We start from the raw sequence: 19145 nt of genomic DNA, 5'->3' as shown, positions 1-19145 counted from the left end.
CTGCAGACTGTCTGTGACAGTCACTGGAGCTGCACTTTACAGTGGCAGAGAGGGCGGAGAGCTACCTGGGCCTTCCCCAACTGCACCAGAAGATCCCACCAAGCAGCCTTTCCTACACCTGAAATCAGAGGGATTACCTGGTCCTCTTCCCTGGCCACTCCTAAAAGTCTGATTCAGTCTTCTGCGTCTTTGACAGGTGTGGGGCATGATTCTTTGGATCTTGGCGAGGTTTGAAATACTAGCATAGGAGCAAGGGGCTCTCCAACTTCGTCGGGCGTCTACATTACGTGGGTGGGAAGCTTGTTCAGAGTGTGTGTTCGTGAATCCCCCTCTCAGAGAATCTCGTCCAGTAGGGACAGGAGAGCATTCTATGCATTTTGAACACTCTGGACCCTGGTTACTCAGAGTGTGGTCCTGGACCAGCAGCAGGGCATCACCTGGGAGCCTGGCAGACGTTCAGGCCCTGCCCAGACTCACTGAGTCAGAATCTTCTCGTAACAAGATGTCTAAGTAGTTCGAGTTTATACATTCACATCTGAGAAGCACTGATTGAGAGTAGTGGTTCTCAGCCTCAGATATGTGTTAGAATGACTGGGGGAGCTTTCAGAAATCTCAGGTGATTCCAGTTCATAGTCCAGGCTAAGGATTTTGAGGGTCCTTCCAGGCTCTCACTGCCGAATCCAGGCCAGCCGTGAAGTCCAAGTTAAAGGAATGACACCTTCACCCATGGACCCAGGGCACCAATTCAAAAATTCCACTGACATGGAAGTTGCTAGAAAAAATAAATAAAGAAAATAGTTTGTCATCACACCTTATTTTTAAAGCATTGTTTATCTGCATCCTTCATCCCTTGAACTTGAATTCCTCCAAAACTATTCCCCTGAGGTCCTCTCATGTGAATTATTGTATGGTTTCTACCACACCAACTCTGTGTGGATATTTGCTGACATTCTCCATAAATCAGATCCCTATCAACTCTATATTTGACTAAGGGACCTGTGGACCAGTCACCACCCAGAGTTAGCAAGGACAGACACAGATAGCATCCCTCTGCCTTCTGGGACCCCGTGACCCCTCCACCAGGGCACCTCATCTGGGAGGGCCAGCTTATTTAAATGCCCCAGCCCAAATTCAGCCCCTCCAAACCTTCAGCTTTCTTCACAAGGGCTCGGCCATTTCCAATGACTTGTCAATGACAATTCAGAAATAGCCCCCACAGTGCCATTAAAGCCCTTCAAAATAATTACCCAGTAAAGGATTAAGGCAATCTCATGGAACTACACTCTATTTTTAGAAGATAAAGACTGTATCTTGGGTGTCTACATTTTCTCTGGGGCCACATCCAGCTTATTTATGCAACAAGGACACTGAGTATGCCAATGAAATAATCCACGGTATACTGTGTGGATCTCATGATCTAGTGAGAGAGCTGGGTAGGTAAATAACTAATTATCCAGGGGCTCTGTGAGCACAGTTGACAGCAGTTCTCCCTGGGTGGGAGAGGAGACAGAGAAGGCTTAGTAGAAAATGAGATGCTTGAGCTGGGTCTTGATTACACGGGGAACTTTCTACATGGAAACGAAAGAGAAGGATGGGCATCTCGGTGGAGGGAACAACTTGAGCAGAGGAATGAGGGCGTGCAAGTTCATATGACTGAGGACTGACTTCTGAGCCGAGTGGCTCACTGTGTGTGGTAGGTGGGCCGTCGTGGGAAATGAGATGGGAAAAGTGGTTGGGTCAGTGTCAAGATCCTTGAATGTCATGGTGGATCACCCACCCAGGGCTTTCCTCTCAAACTTTTGGGAGACCCTTGTAAAGCTAATTGTGTGATACGTGTCACTGGGAGAACAGCGTTTACGACTGGACTCTACAGACAACTTTCCAGAAATGCAAACCACTTGTTTGAAATTACTTGTGGAAAATGTCTGAAGACTTAGTGCAAAGTCAAATGTAGGTTATTTTTTAAGGAATTCCATTTTATAACTTTCAACTGCTATGAATATTATAAGGTATTATATACAACCGTTAATGAAAGAAATGGGATCGTAAAACTAAGATTTAACAATTCCCAATAGGCTTATGTGAGTTAATAGTGCATAATACGCATGTAATTTATCAGGGGTGCCATTTGTCTTGTAGAATCAACATCATAACTAGGGCATCAGTATCACATATTTCCAATTATTGGGGTCCTAACTATGGAGGGACTCTTCAAGATGAGGGACACTGATGTAATAAAATTCCAATGGGTCGGGCATTAAAAGAAGTTTACAAATGTAAAAATCAGAATTTCTGAGCCAACCTTTCAGAAAACAGTCACATGACCTTTTGTCCTGAACAGACAAGCAGGTGCAAGACGGCAGCTCTCTTCCCACCGGTTGCTTTGAAGCTGCCATGCAGGGGAAAGAGCTTCATGGAGGGAAGGGCCAGGCAGTGGGTATCGCTTCCTATGAATAGCACAAAGCTTGAGCCTGTGCTGAGGACATTGTTTGCATGTGAGCATGAATGGCCAGCAAGACAACAATGCAAGCATCATGGGGTATGAACATGCATTCATTCAGTGAGGAGTCCCAGCTCACCTTTCTGTCTCAGGTTCAGCCTGTGCTAGAGGGAACACAGAACAAAAGTGAGAAGACAAACTGTGAGGAGAAGAACCAAGACAGTCTAGAATCACAGAAAAGGGGCTGTTTGAGGGGCCATGCAAAGTGAAAGCTGCTACAGCAAGTCCTCCAACAACATAGTTTCATTATAATGTTGATGAGATGCTTAGGAACTAAACTCCTACTTATTAGACTGTGGTAAAATTGGTTTTGTTGTAAGTCATTTCACTTAAAGTCGCAGAACCTATGGATGAAGTTAAGTGAGGACCTACTGTATGATTCTCTGATTTTCCCCCAACCTGTGCCTGAGGAATACCTGGGCCACGCCTAGTGTCCAGTATTGTCGCTGGGCCCCATTCTGGCTCTAATGCCAGCTCCACCATTTACTGTCAGGGTAACCTGGGACCGAGACCCTTCATCCCTGAGACTCATTTGTAAACTGGAGATAATAATACTTTGGACCTCCCATAGGTGCTGTGAGGCTCTGGAAGGTAATAACACAACACAGGTGGGCTTAGCACAGGGGAAGAAGCCATACGGCTTCCTTTGATCACAAGGCCCCCTGGATTTCCCTCTCCTTGGCTACAGCTACCGAGCTTTACCTGGAAAAGAGAGGTGAATGGAATTGTTTTATATGCTGACTCCAGGACCCCAGGCAGCAGATGCATGAGAAGGCAGGACTCTGTCCTCGGCAGCTCTGATAAATAAGCAAATAGGTGGGCGCTGGACGGTGCTGTTCAGTGGTTAGAGCCTCAGCCTGTGGACCCCATGGTCATGGGTTCAATTCCTGGTCAAGGGCACGTGCCTGGGTTGCAGGTTCGATTCCCCAACCCTGGTTGGGGCACATGCAGGAGCAACCAATTGATGAGTCTCTCATATTGATGTCTCTCTCTCTCTCTCTCTCTCTCTCTCTCTCTCTCCCTCTCCCCCCCTCTCCCCCCCCCACACACACACCTCTCTCCCTTTCACTCTCTCTAAAAATCAATGGTAAAAAATATCCTCGGCTGAGGGTTAAAAAAAAAGCAAATAGGTGGAGTGGTGAGAGGTGTGGGTGATTTTCCCCACCTGGATTTGATGGAGCGGACATGTCCTAGCTTTAGCCTACTGCTCCCACCTTTCCCTTGCACAAGGTCAGCGGTTTCCTTCAGCTTCCTCTCAAAGCCGCTACCTTAGCGAGGCCGTAGCTCGTGCCCCTCCGTCTTCTACTGAACTGGACCCGCTGCCGCCCCTCCCCCAGGCCAGCGGAGCTGCTGTCCCCTGCGCTGCCCAAATGCCCTCCATCTCAGCTTCCCGCAGCCCACTTTCCTGAACGGGCCAACTGACACGCAGCCTGCTGCCCAGCTGGCCAACTGCTCCCGCTCTGCGCTCCGGGCTGCGGGTTTCCTGGGCTCCCCACCACCAGCTGCTCCCGCCCGCTTCCCCAGCCTGGGCAAAGTTTTCACGATGCAGCCAGGCACCTGCATGTGGAGGTCCCCCACTAACCGGCTGCATGCCCACAGGCAAGCTACCTGCGCTCTCTGACAGTGTTTCTTCATCTGCAGAAAAAGAAATAATACCCATTACTATCTCGCCTGAGTTTGTGGGGCTCCCAGGGGATGCTTTAACAGAGGTAAAGCAAGATTCAGAGCCGGGTTATCGCGATCATTCCTGACTGTGAATGTCTGCTCTTCCTGGGTTTTGTGGAGCCTTTCATGTGCACTCCCAGAAGAGTTTCCACAGGCGCTCTGGCTGCCCACACGCGCAGGCACAAGCAGGCTGTGTGGGCTTTGTCTCCCTCTGCTGGGCACCACGGCTTCCAGGCAGTCTGCGCGGGGCTTCGCCTCCTGAGCAAAGGCTGCCCTTGGCCACATCCATTAGAACTCACTGGAGTTGCTTTTCAAAGTGTACATTGTGCTGTGCCCTCTAAATTTGCCACTTAATAGCTGCCTCATTCCAAAAACTATTAGGAGCTCCATCTTATAAAATTATGCACGGTACAGCAAAATAACTCAAGGCAGATCAGATAACATTATGACTCTGGACGCCTGGAGTCTGAGCTCTAATCCTGAAGCTGTCCTGGCCCACCCATGGCTCTTTGCTCCCCACAATGTGGGTACTGGCCTGTAAAACGGGCACAGGGGTAGACCTGCCACGTTCACTTCGCAGTTCCCCTTTTACGCCTCTCCCACCCCTATCTGTCTTATTTGCGCACTTGCTCCTCCATATATATTGTCCTGTAGAGTTTACTTTGGAAAGCAGCGTCAGCTGTCTAGAGAGGGTCTTTGGGGGCACGATAGGCATGCCATTCTTTTGGCTCCATTCCCACCGTATTCTGCCAGATACCACAGCTTCCTAGAAGCGTGCTGACCACTGATTGTCACTTTGTATGCGTATCCACACCCGCAAAAGAAACACACGCTTCTATCCCTCCTTCGTGTAACTAACATAAGCTACAGTTTTCTAAAGGACCTTTACAAATGATGTCTAAGAATAACTCAATTTATGAAGTCCTATTTCCTGATAATACTGTTCACTAAGCACTGAGGTCTTGTTCCCCTTTCTACCTCATCTGAAGGTGCTCAGGCCCAAAGGCATTCTGTCCCAGTCCCAACCCCACCTCTGCTTGCCAGGAGGGAGAGAGAGTCAGCCCTACGTGGAAAGTCTGACAAAAGGGGCTGTGGGGTGGAAGGGTGGCCCAGCCATCTCTAGAATGAATAGTGCGACCCTCATACTTCTCCAGGAGCCCATTTACATGCAGAAACCAAATGGACAGGGTCTGTACCACCTGCTTCCCCCTCCCCACCTCCCTCCAGGTTGAAAGCGTTTACAGACATCTGGTCATAGAGCTGCACCTAGAAGGGCTGTAAGTTATCTAGTCCAATCCCCTCGTTACACAGTTAAGGAAGCCAGACTCCACTTGGTTCAGAACCCAGAAGTTCTGAACAACTAGTGTAGTGCTTTTTAGAGAAGCGTCCTCCCTGATCGAGCAGGACTGTGGAGAACGCTCTCACCATACCTGGACCCTCGAGGCACTTTCAGTAAGTACATTGCCCCCAAGAAGACAGCTCGCTCGAACCCACGGTTCCATCCTCCGAGAAGCAGCCGACTCGGGGACAAGCAGACTGAGAATGCCAGGAAACGAGTTAAATAAGTTGTCCTACAATTTTAATTTAAAAAGTAGAAACTTGCTAAACATACAAACCAACTACTGTTTAATGGCTCAGAGTCCTAGGAAGGCAGGTGCTTAACTGTCCGCAGGGTCTGCGGGAGTGGGGGCGGTATCTGTTTTCATCTGTAAAGCTCATACATTCAGAAAGTGAGAGCAGCTGTGAGGAGCGTGAGTTTGTGTTCTATCACCTTCATTCAGACGGACGTGGACCTGGACTGTCTGCAGGACTGGCGGGTGTCCCTGCTCTTCCCGAGAAGCCACAGGGTGGCCAGGGTGCCGTGGAGAAGTAAACATTGTGGGTACATACTCTAAAAGACAGACTACAGTTACCTTGAAACATTTCTTTTTAATCCTCACCTGAGGATATGTTTATTGATTTCAGAGAGGGGAAGGGGAAAGAGAGAGAGAAACAATGGTTGACTTCATATGCACCCCAACTAGGGTCGCACCCGAAACCTAGGTCTGTGCCCTGACCGGGAATCGAACCCACAACCTTTTGATGCACAGGACAATGCTCCAACCAACTGAGCCACCCGGCCAGGGCTACCTTGGAAATTTTTAAATGGACCGGAAACCAGGAGATATTGCAACCTGGCATTCATTGACTCAGGGCGTTTGCGCCCGCGGGGGCCGTAGATAACAACCTGCTCATTTAAAGGATGCAGAGAAAGAGACCATGGGATGTGTCCCACTTCATACCACAGGCTGGAGACAAAGCAAATGTTCCAGCCTGCTGTGTCAGTTCAATATGTATACTTGCACCTTGACTAAAGAAGGAAGAAAGCATTAGAAAATTAATTTGCAAACATCTAGAATGCTCCGCAAGGGTTTAGTTTTAATAATTATCTCAACATTTTTATCTTGTTTAATGCTTATTACAGTCCTGTGAGGAAAGAAGGCCATTTCCTCTGTTCTGCAGCTGAGTAAACTAAGGCTCGGAGAAGATGAAGGACGTGCCCAATATCACACATCTATCAGCCCCACAGAGCTGGGACTTGAGCTAGTGTCCTGTGTGTCCGGGTTCACTTGAGAAGTTGTATTATAAATCTATCCGGCTTTGTAAGTGTCTTCCAGGCTGTATGCCCGTGCCCACATATTCCCAGACAAGTTCTTGGCAGACTTTTGTGTTGCTCGATCAGCACTTTAGATGTTGTAAAGTCTTTTGTGTCATTAAATTGGGAAAATTGATATAAGTTGGTTACACAAATGCTTGGCTAATAGCTCATTGTAGGATGCTAGTGTATACCATGTTTTACAAAGTGTTCTGAGACAAGGCTTCTTAAGCTCTACGTAGTGAAGGACTAGTTGTTTGTTTCTGTTTTGTTGTTGTTGTTGTTTTTAATCCTCACCCAAGGATATTTTTCTATTTATCTTCAGATAGAGTGGGAGGGAGGGAGAAAGAGGGAGGAAGAGAAACATTGACGTGAGAGGGACACACTTTCCTGGTTGCCTCTCGCACAATCCCGACCAGCGCTGGGGTCTGAACCGCAACCAAGGTACATGCACTGAACCAGAATTGAACCTTCAACCCTTTGGTCCGCTGGTCAACGCTGTAACCACTGAGCCAAACCAGCCAGGGCTAGTTTTTTGTTTTTAATTTCCATCTGCCCTGGACCAATAATTTTGATAATACAATGAAAAATTATTCCTAGAACAACAATCACATACTTGAATGTTGCAGTAATGTCAAACCACCACAAAAATTTCTAACTGCTAATTCTGTTTTCTGTACTGATCCTGCTTCAGGTCTGCCTACCACACATTGAGAAAACACTGTTCTCAGCAATGCCACTCCTAAGAGAAATCTCTGAATTGAGTTCCTTAATCAAATAAGTTTGGGAGACACCATAAGCTAGAAAGTATCAGTGCACATTAGCATATTAAAGGCTCTGAGAAGTCCTGCATTAAAGAAGCTGGTTTAGTCATCAATTAACTCAGCCTTTCCCAAATTGACTGACCTCAAAAACTCATTGATCATGAAATACCTTTCAACATCTTGCAGAAGTCATATTTCGTGAAATAGCCTTGGCTCTGTCTCGTCAAATAATGGATAAAGCACAGGCCACGGATATGCCTGAAATGAAAGTCTCTGTCCTTTGTCCACACCTCGTGTGCTGCCTTTTAAAATAATTCTCTCTAATCTTTTGTTCCATAGTGCACAAAGTCATGCTCTGCCTTTTACCAACTTTCGTGCCTCCTTCTGCCTCCCACATAGGACTCACTGCGGGTGATGTCACCATAAAGAAGGTCACAGTTGCCTGAGAAAGCCCCCACTACACTTTGCCACTGCATCTTGAAGATAACATTTGCTTCCCCGCCTTCACAGAGGAGACTCATGACAGGTCATCTTCCTCTTCAGTATTGCCTTTCACAGACAAGAGGAATCCTCTTCCCATAAATCCAGTTCTATGGCAAATACTTGTCTATTTTTCATGGAAACTGTATACCCACACACGGAGCATCACTTTCACCTAAAACACACGTATTGCCGTTCCCTAAGCAGCAGTACCTGCTGTGCTCCACTCGAGCTTCCTTCTCTCTCTTTCTCTCAAGTTGCACCCTGTGTGGACTCTCCGGGCCCCCAGCTGGTGGTTTCTCACCTTAGAACAGGTCATCTGCACCCTGAAATAATTCCATGGAAATTCCAAATCATTGCTTTCATTCATATGCTCTTACTGGTCCTAACAGCTATAGTTCTATACAAGCTTCCAGAAGTATGATTTTATTTCTGAGGGTTGTTCCTCCTAGCCTACTTGTTGAGGTCACCCAGGGACTCTCAACCAGCTTTAGTCCACTCTCTAGACTACCGATATCTCTGCTTTCATATTCAGCAGCTCCAACTTCTGCAGAGAGGCCCTGCATCGTAGAAAAGTCAGTCAGGCTCTCTGCTCTGGGAGAGTTTGCCTCCCACATTCTGATACTGTGCCGTCTGCAGTGCTGGAGAGCTCGGGGCAGGAGCTTCCAAACTGTGTTTCCCCAACATTAGTCTTGTAGGAGACATTAATAGACAGTCACCACCAGAAAGGATTCCAGGGTTAAAATTTGGGAAACAGAATTACATGTGCTAACACATATTATGAATTTTGAGGAGGAGGCTGTATATAGTAGGTTTTGTAAGTGTTCTTGGCCTACAAACCATCGTTTCAAGGAGCCCGTCTGAGATATTCCTTGGATGCCGTTGGAGACACGCCGGCTCAGAAGCAGCTTCAGCCCATTCCGCCCTGGCAAACGCTGAGGGCCAGATGGAAGTCAGGCAGACATACACCCTGGTTAGGTGGAAAATGGGTATCTTTGTGATTTCCCTTCACTCCGCCTTTCAAATGATAAATACCTTGAGTCCGCACCCAGTGCTCAGTTATTTACTTTTCCACAGGTATGCCGTCTATGTAATTACCACCTAGAGCCCTAATGACTTCCCAGTCTCTGTTCCTAACCCAACCTCTCCCCTGAGCTACAGACCCCATATATCGTGCTGTCTGCTGGACAACCACCTATTGGAGATCTTTAACAGAATGTCCAACAAGCACTTCACATGCAGTTTGTCCCACATACAAGTGATTACTGCCCTCATAAGATTCACTTCTCCGCCTGCATTTCCCAATGGCCTCATTACTACCATCCAACCAGACACCTGGAAGATGTGCTGAACGCCATCCTCCAAGCCAGGTGGTGTTAAGTCCTCTTAATTCCTTCTACATTCCAAGAAGATCTTGAATTTGCTCCCTGTACTGCATCTTCAATTGCCATTGTCTACTTTGGGGTCCTCATGTTTTCTAATGGCTTCCATTTAAGTTAGGTTTTCCGGGGGAAAGACTCTGGATTTCTGAAACATACATACAGGAAGATAATCGGAGGAAGCTTTGGGGAATAGCCCCTGTGGGAGGTAGGGGTGAAGGGATGGTAAGACCAGGCAGAGGGAGAAGTCGAATGTCAGTGTAGTTGCAAGGGTAGCTTCAATCAGTCCTACAGAGCACTGCGGAACTGGATGACCCTTTAGAGTTGTCCCAACTTGATGCAAGGGGCCGGAGTTGGGGACCTTAAACCAACACATTTCTACTCTTAATCTCTGCCATCTATACCAACCTCTCTTCCTCACCCCAGGGTAGCCAAGGGCAATTCTCAGAACAGACCTCGACTGAGAGCCACCAACCACCAAGTCTTCCAGCAGGTGGAAGAATGAGTGCCTTAGTCCTGAGGGGATCAGGGTGGCATAACAGCATCCTGTGCCCTAATCTTGCTGCTTTTCAATACATCCTCCATGTATCAATACATCCTTCATGACACCACCAGATTTTTTCTAAACCCAAGTTTAATCGCACTACACCCTTACTCATAACCTTTCAATTGCTCCTCCTTATCTACAAGATAATTAGGTTCTGATCTCTGCCTGCCTGCCCCACTAATACCAATCTACTAATACTTACCAGTCCTTCATGAATGCTGCTCCACCTGCTGAGTATGAGTTTGTCCCACTTCTCTCACTAGCAAACTCCTCTTCATCCTTCGGGGCCCAGTGTACACACACCCTCCCCTGTGATGTCTTCCTTAATATCCTCAAGCAGAGGTAATATCCTGTATACTCTTTTTCTACACTTGCAGTTATTTCCTCACGTGACCATAAGACTGACCTCCTTAAGAGTCAAGTCTGTGTCATATTCATCTTCAAGTGTGAATGAATGACTCAGCCGTGCACATCAGTCTTGTATAAAGCTACGTCTACATGGACTGACTCAAATTAACTGGAGTTTCTGTCTAGTCAGCTTTTTTTTCAGGGACTTAATCTAGTTGTTCAATGAGGGCTGTAGGTCCCTGGGGGAGGGACTCTGGGGAAATTCAGCTGGTTTGGTGTACAGCTGTCAATGCTCTGTGGGTGAATAAATACTTGCCATTATGTTGATACTGTTGGGAAAGGGATGTACCCATGACCTACGGGATGTGTTATCAAAGGCACCATGTGGCCTGACTTGCCTCCAAATCTCTCTTTTATAACTGAGGTCTTCCCTTATGTTCATTATTCAGTTCCTACACTATATTTTCTATGATGGGATCAGTGGTTCCTTCAGTACAGTGAATATTCTCTCTTTTTTTTATTATTAACAAGATTTTTATTTTTTATTTTTGTTACAGATGTTTGTTTTTCCTTTTTTACCCCATTGACACCCTCCTCCCCATTCCCCCCACCCTGTCCCCGGCTTTGTTGTCTATGTCCATTGGTTATGCGTACATGCATATAAGTTCTGTGGTTTCTCTCTTCCCTTCCCCCACCACCCCCTCTTCTGAGGGTTGTCAGTCTGTACCCTACTTCCATGTCTCTGGGTCTACCCTATTTCTCAGACTGTTATGTTCATTATATTCCACAAATAAGTGAGATCATATAGTATTTGTCTTTTTCTGCTTGGCTTGTTTCGCTTAGGATAATACTTTCCAGGTCCCTCCATGTCATCTCAAAGGATAAGAGATCTTTCTTTCTTACAGCTGCATAGTACTCCATTGTGTATATGTACCACTGCTTTGTTAGGCATTTGTCTACTGATGGACACTTGGGCTGTTTCCAGATCTTAGCTATTGTAAATAGTGCTGCTATGAACATAGGGGTACATATATTCTTTCTGATTGGTGTTTCAGGCTTCTTAGGGTATATTCCTAGAAGTGGGATCACTGAGTCAAATGGCAGTTCAATTTTTAATTTTTTGAGGTAACACCATATTGTTTTCCATAGTGGCTGCACCATTCTGCATTCCCTCCAGCAGTGTACTAGAATCCCCTTTTCTCCACACCCCTGCCAGCCTTTGTTGTTGGATGATTTGTTGATGGTGGCCATTCTGACAGGTGTAAAGTGATACCTCATTGTTGTTTTAATTTGCATCTCTCTGATGATTAGTGATGTTGAGCATTTCTTGATATGTCTTTTGGCCATTTGTATGTCATTTGGAGAGGTGTCTATTCAGCTCCTCCGCCCAATTTTTAATTGGGTTTGTCTTCCTTTTGTTGAGTTGTATGAGTACTCTATATATTTTGGAAATTAACCCCTTATCTGATATATTATTGGCAATTATGCTCTCCCATACAGTGGGTTCCCTTTCCATTTTGATGGTTGTTTCTTTTGCTGTGCAGAAGCTTTTGAGTTTGATGTAGTCCCATGTGTTCATTTTTCCTTTGTTTCTGTTGCCTTAGGTGATGTATCAGTAAAAATTCTGCTGCCTATGATGTCCAAAATTTTGTTGCCTACATTTTCTTCTAGAATTTTTATGGATTCACAGGTCACATTTAAGTCTTTTATCCATTTTGACTTTATTTTTGTGTATGGTGTAAGTTGATGGTCTAGTTTCATTTTTTTGCATGTAACTGTCCAATTTTCCCAACACCATTTATTAAAGAGGCTGTCTTTACTCCATTGTATGTTCTTGCCTCATTTGTCAAATATTAATTGAGCATAATGTCTTAGGTCAGTTTCTGGGTTTTCTATTCTGTTCCACTGGTCTATATGCCTGTTCTTGTGCCAGTACCAGGCTGTTTTGATTACAGTAGCTTTGTAGTATAACCTGATATTTGGTATTGTGATCCCACCTACTTTGTCCTTCTTTTTCAAGATTGCTGTGGCTATTTGGGGTCTTTTTTGGTTCCATATGAACTATTGAAGTATTTGTTCTAGTTCTGTGAAATATGTCATTAGTATTTTAATGGGGATTGCATTGGATCTATAGATTGCTTTGGGTAATATGGACATTTTAATGATGTTAATTCTTTCAGTCCATGAACAAGGTATGTGCTTCCACTTTTTATATCTTTCTCGATTTCTTTTTTCTTTTCTTTTTTTTTTTTATCCTCACCCGAGGATATTTTTCCATTTTTTGTTCAGATAGAGTGGGAGGGAGAGAGAGGAAGAGAGAGAGAGAGAAACATCAATGTGAAGGGACACATCGAGTGGCTGCCACCCGCACGACCAACCAGGGCCGGGGACTAACTGCAACCGAGGTACGTGCCCTTAGTGGGAACTGAACCCGGGTCTCTCTGTACCACAGGCCGACACTCCAACCTCTGAGCCAAACCGGCCAGGGCTCAATTTCTTTTTTCAATGTCCTGTAGTTTTCTGCAAATAGGTCCTTTACTTCTTTGGTTAGTTTATTCCTAGGTATCGTACTTTTTTTTGCCATGATGATAAATGGGATTTTTTTTTAGTTTCTCTTTCTGTGAGTTCATCATTGGTGTATAAGAATGCCATTGATTTCTTGATATTAATTTTGTATCCTGCTGCTTTGCGAAATCTATTTATTAAGTCTAGTAGATTTTTGATGGAGTCTCTAGGGTTTTCTATGTATAATATCATGTCATCTGCAAATAATGACAGTTTCACTTTTTATTTTCCAATTTGGATCTTTTTTATTTTTTCTTCATGTCTAATTGCTGTGGCTAAGACTTCCAGTACTATGTTAAATAAGAGTGGCAAAAGTGGGTATCCCTGTCTTGTTTCTGTTCTAAGGGAAATGCTTTTAGTTTCTGCCCATTGAGTATGATGTTGGCTGTAGGTCTTTCCTATATGGCCTTTATTATGTCGAGATATGATCCCTGTATTCCCACATTGCTGAACGTTTTTATCAGAAATGGATGCTGGATTTTGTCGAATACTTTTTCAGCATCTATTGATATGATCATGTGGTTTTTATTCACTTTATTTATGTGGTGTATCACATTCATTGATTTGTGAATATTGTACCAGCCTTGCATCCCTGGGATGAATCCCACTTGGTCATGATGAATAATTGTTTTGATGTATTGCTGGATTTGATTTGCTAGTATTTTGTTCAGGATTTTGGCATCTATGTTCATCAGGGATATTGGCCTGTAATTTTCTTTCTTTGTAGTGTCTTTTTCTGGTTTTGGAATTAGAATTATGCTAGCCTCATAAAATTAGTTTGGAAGTCTTCCTTCTTCTTGAATTTTTTGAAATAGTTTGAGGAGAATGGGTGTTAGTTCTTTCTTGAATGTTCTGTAAAACTCCCCCGTGAAGCCATCCAGGCCTGGGCTTTTGTTTGCCAGGAGAATCTTGATTACCTCTTCAATTTCCTTAGTTGTTATTGGTCTGTTCAAGTTTTCTATCTCTTCCCGGTCCAATTTTGGGAGACTATGTGTTTCTAGAAATTTGTCCATTTTGCTTAGATTGTCAAATTTGTTGCTATATAATTGTTCATAGTAGTAGTTAATGATCTTTTGTATTTCTGTGGTGTCAGTTGTTACCTTTCCTCTTTCATTTCTGATTTTGTGTATTTGGGTTCTCTCTCTTTGTTTCTTGGTGAGTCTAGCTAAGGGTCCATCGATCTTGTTTATCCTTTCGGAAAACCAGCTCTTTGTTTCATTGATTTTTTGAATTGTTTTATTGGACTCTATGTCATTTATTTCTGCTCTGATATTTACTATTTCCTTCCTTCTACTTGCTCTGGGGTTTTCTTTTTGTTTGCTTTCTCATTGTTTAAGTTGTGAGGTTAGACAGTCTATTAGAGATTTTTCTTGTTTCTTGAGGTAGGCCTGTAGTGCTATGAACTTCCCTCTCAGAACTGCTTTCACCGCATCCCATAGATTTTGTGCTGTTGTGTGTTCATTTTCATTGGTCTCCAGAAAGTTTTTTATTTCTTCCTTGATATCCTCGGTAACCCATTCGTTGTTTAATAACATGCTATTTAGCCTCCATGTGTTCAAATGTCTTTGCATGTTTTTGTTGCAATTGATTTCTAGTTTCATGCCATTATGATCTGAGAAGATGCTTGATATAATTTCAATCTTCTTAAATTTGTAGAGGCTTAGTTTGTGTCCTAACATGTGGTCTATCTTTGAGAATGTCCCATGTGCACTTGAGAAGAATGTGAATTCTGTAGCTTTGGGGTGTAATTCTCTGTAGATATCTATTAAATCCATTTGGTCTAGTGCTTCATTTAGAGTCTCTGTTTCCTTGGTAATTTTTTTGTCTAGAGGATCTATCAAGTGATGTCAGCGGGGTGTTGAAGTCCCCTGCTATGATTGTATTGCTATCAATTTCTCCTTTGAAGTCCTCCAGAAGATTTTTAATATATTTTGGTGCTCCTATATTGGGTGCATATATGTTTATCAAGGTTATATCTTCCTGTTGGATAGATCCTTTCAATATTATGTAGTGCCCTTCTATGTCTCTAGTTATGGCCTTTATTTTGAAATCTATTTTATCAGATACGTGTATTGCTACCCCACCTTTTTTTTCCTTTCTGTTTGCTTGGAAGATTTTTTTCCATCCCTTCACTTTCAACTTATGTGAGTCTTTTGTTGTGAGGTGGGTCTCTTGTAAACAACATATAGATAGTCATGCTTTCTTATCCAATCAGCTACTCTGTGTCTTTTTATCGGAACATTCAGTCCATTTACTTTTAAGGTGATTATTGATATGTACTTATTTTGTGCCATTTTTGTTTAGTTTGGTTATATTTTTCTTCCTGTTTCTTCTACTAATTACAGTAGTCCTTTTAACATTTCTTGCAGTGCTGGTTTGGTGCTAATGTATTCCCTTAGCCTTTTTTTTGTCTGGAAAGGTCTTTATTAGACCTTCTATTTTGAATGATAGCCTTGCTGGGTAGAGTAGTCTTGGATTCAGATCCTTGTTTTTCAAGACCTTGATTACTTTATGCCATTTCCTTCTGACCTGTAGTGTTTCTGTTGAGAAGTCAGCTGAGAGCCTTATGGGGGTTCCTTTGTAGGTAACCTGTTGCTTATTTCTTGCTGCTTTTAGGATTCTCTCTTTGTCTTTAATTTTTGGCATTTTAATTACTATGTGTTTTGGTGTGGGCCTGTTTGGGTTCTTCTAACTTGGGGCTCTCTGTGCTTCTTGAATTTGAATACCTTCTTCCTTCACCAAGTTAGGAGTTTTCTGTCACTATTTCTTCAAATATATTCTCTAACCCTTGCTCGTTTTCTTCTTCTTCTGGGACTCTGATGATGCGAATATTATTATGTTTCCAGTTGTTCCACAGTTCTCTTAAGCTGTCTTCCTGTTTTTTCATTGTTTTTCCTTTTGGTTTTCTGATTGGGTGATTTTTTCTTTTCTTTCTTTCTTTCTTTCTTTCTTTCTTTCTTTCATCCTCACCCAAGGACACTTAGTGGGAGAGAGAGAGAGGAAGAGAGAGAGAGAGAAACATCGATGTGAAGGGACACATCGAGTGGTTGCCACCCGCACGACCAACCAGGGCCGGGGACAAACTGCAACCGAGGTACGTGCCCTTAGCAGGAACTGAACCGGGGTCTCTCTGTACCGCAGGCTGACGCTCTAACCGCTGAGCCAAACCGGCCAGGGCTGGGTGATTTTTTCTACCCTGTATTCTAATTCACTGATCCGGTCCTCAGCTTCCTCTACTCTGCTGTTTAAACCTTCCAATGTGTTCTTTATTTCTGATATGTAATTCTTGATTTATTTTTGGTGGTTTTTAATTTCCAACTGGTTGATTTTCAACATTTCTATGTCTTTACTCATAGTGTTGATGTCCTTACTCATGCTGTTGAGCTTCCTCAAGATCATGGCTCTGAATTCTAGCTCTGTTAACTTGCTTAACTGCTCCACATTTATCTCATCTTCAGTAGAGGTCTCTTGTTCTTTCATTTGGCTTTTGTTTCTTTGTTTCACCATTTTGGCTATCTCGGTGGGCTTTGGAGTCTGCCAAATTTTCTCTGTGGGTGTTGGTGTTCTGCTGTTTGTGCCTACCTCTCCTGGGTTTGGATGAGCAATGGAGGACCCACGTTAAACACCACTGTCAAGTCTTACTTTCCTGGTTAGAGTTGCTAGCCCAGGAATGGTTCAGTTATCCTCTAGCTTTTTGCCTGGAGGCTATCAGTAGGGCTGACTTGAAGAGCCTTGGATTCTCAGTTGAATGAAAAACTCCCTCACTTGCTCCGCATAAGGGGATTTCTAGAAGGTGAGGCAGATGCTGGTTGTTAATGAGCCTCAATTTGCATTTTAATGGCCCACCTGGGTGGGGTTAAATCTCCAAGTGAGGGGCCGCTGCCTCTCCCCAGAACCCTGGGAAGAAGTAAGATGGCCACCGTCCGGCATGGCTGCAACTCAGCAAACGCTCTGAGCACCCTCCAAATCCCAAGTGTCCCCACACAGTTCCAGTCCAGTCCACCCTCCCTCTGCCGGAGCCCAAGGTGAGTGGCTGTGGCTATTTTAGCCTCTGTCCTGGATCTGGGCTGTTGAGTCGCTTGGGAGTTTAACCTGAGGGTGCTGCTCACAGGTAAGGCCACTGCTGTCTTTGGGCTTTCAGCCCCCCTCTCTCACCTCAGCAATCCTACCAGGACTGAGTCAGTGTCCCTGGTTATATGATCCTTGCAAGCTGCTCTTCTGCTGCTTTTTCCTGATGATTTGTCTTTATTTTAGTTGTAATTCCAGTCTGGTCCTGGGAGACGGTCTTTGTAGCTTCCATTCACTCTGCTGCCATTTTGGAATCTCAGTGCAGTGAATATTCTCTCAGGTCAGGGCAGGTTAATGCATCCATAGAAGAGAATTTCCATGTCTCTTTATTTTCATTTTACCCCTTTAAACTTTTGTGTGTTTTGTGTATGCCTTATAATGTGCATAATATAGTAATACATGTGTATATATAATTTATAAATAAATAGTATTAGTAAGTGTACACACAAATCATTTTTTACTAAGTAGCTTATGGTTTTTAAAAAACCTTGGATACCTCTAGATTGTACTCCAAAGACTGGTGGCTTCTTCGGCCTTCACCCATTAGCTTTCCTGCTGATCCAATTGCTGAGCTAATTTGCACTAGTGGGCATTTAAGGCCTTAAGGGAACTCTGAAATCCGGGACCTGGAGCAGTTAGAAATGAAAGGTAGAGGCAGGCAGAGGAGCAGGGCTATCTAGAGAGAACACAGAGAGTGCATCTTGCCAGAGGTGGGGAACCATCTAGAAAGTAATTGAAGACCTGGAATACAAAGAGCCAGGAGGTGGAGCAGGAGACAGCAGTGGGCAGGGCAGCTAACTGGAGTCTGAGGACATGTGAAAGGGCGTCAGTCCCTGCCTCCACGAGGAAGATGTGCCACCTGTCTCTCACTGTGGTTGGAGCTCACGTCAGAGCATAGCCAACCAGATGCAAAGATAGCAATGTCTGCTCTGGACTGCCGAGGTAGGGGATGAGAAGCAACAATCTGATGGGTGTCAGGGCACAGAAGCCTGGTCTGCACATTGCATTAGCATAACCAGAGCACTGTTTTCATCTGGGCTATACAGTTATTTGGGGATTGATTGATGGTGGAAAAGTGGGTAGGGGGAGGGTGTTAGCAAGGCAGCCTGTAGTGCCCCTTTGGCCAATGGAAGCCAGTGAGCCACATTAGGCTAGAAAGAGGAGTGTGGCATCTGAGATGAGAAGAGACCCAGCACCAAACCCTGGGGGCCAGGGCCACACTGGGATGGTCTCCAGAATAGCTCTAATAGCCAAGAAGCAGCTTCATGATACAAGAGGCATGAGCAGGGAAGGGACCTTCTTAGTGGGAGATGAGGCAAAGCGGCACTCCAAGAGCAAGTCTTTCACAAAGAGCAAAAAGGAGACCCAGAGAGACCCCAACGGTGAATATGCCTAATGTGACAAGTTCAGTCCTGACGGCGAGAAGCAGCCTTCACATCTCCACAAGTCCTGGTTCCACTAGAGAACCGGCAGACTGCTGTCGGACGAGCGTCACAGGACACTGCACACAGTGTCTCAGCACATAGGAAACAAAGATCAGAGGGAACCCAGACTCTCAGTTAGGCTCCTCGTGTTCTACCAGCAGCAGACTGTAAACCCTTTGAAGGCTGCAGTCACATCCCGCTGATCAGACTTTGTACTTATAAAGCACTTCAGTTAACAAAAACTTTTACATATACTATTTCCTGTATCCTTACCACAACCCAGCCAGGTAGGTATTCTTATACCCATTTTGCAGATGGTGTTTTAAAAAAAATTCACCCAGCTGGTGTGGCTCAGTGGTTGAGCATCGACCCATGTACCAAGAAGCCATCAGTTAAATTCCCAGTCAGGACACATGCCCAGGTTGTGGGCCTGATCCCCAGTGGGGGGCATGCAGGAGGCAACCAATCGATGTTCTCTCTCATAGATGTTTCTATCTCTCTCTCCCTATACCTTCCTCTCTCTCTAAAATCAATAAAGAAAAAAATTTTTTTTAATGCAAACAATAAGTTTGGCCCAAATTCTATATTCTGCAGTTGTGGACTCTGAGGCCCAGGTGGGGCTAACTGGTTTACCACAGACAAAATGCAGGTACTATCAAAGCCTCAAAGCCAGGACTCATGCACAGGACTCACAGAACTCCACCTTCTCCTGATTCTCCAGCATTTTATTGCACTGCCCCCCACCCCCCGGTGCTAAAATCAGAGGTCAG

At 44.5% G+C, this 19145-nt stretch overlaps 1 protein-coding gene across 1 annotated transcript in view; it reads left to right on the top strand.

The window, feature by feature from the left end:
* The window catches only part of ONECUT1 (one cut homeobox 1), a 40269-nt gene that overhangs the window by 20680 nt on the left and 444 nt on the right, over window positions 1–19145 (top strand). The window lies entirely within an intron of this gene.

Source organism: Molossus molossus, unplaced genomic scaffold, assembly GCF_014108415.1.
Source record: "Molossus molossus isolate mMolMol1 unplaced genomic scaffold, mMolMol1.p scaffold_m16_p_1, whole genome shotgun sequence".
Lineage (NCBI taxonomy): Eukaryota > Metazoa > Chordata > Mammalia > Chiroptera > Molossidae > Molossus > Molossus molossus.
Note: the sequence above shows the minus strand (reverse complement) of the source record. Positions and strands in the feature narration are given on the sequence as shown.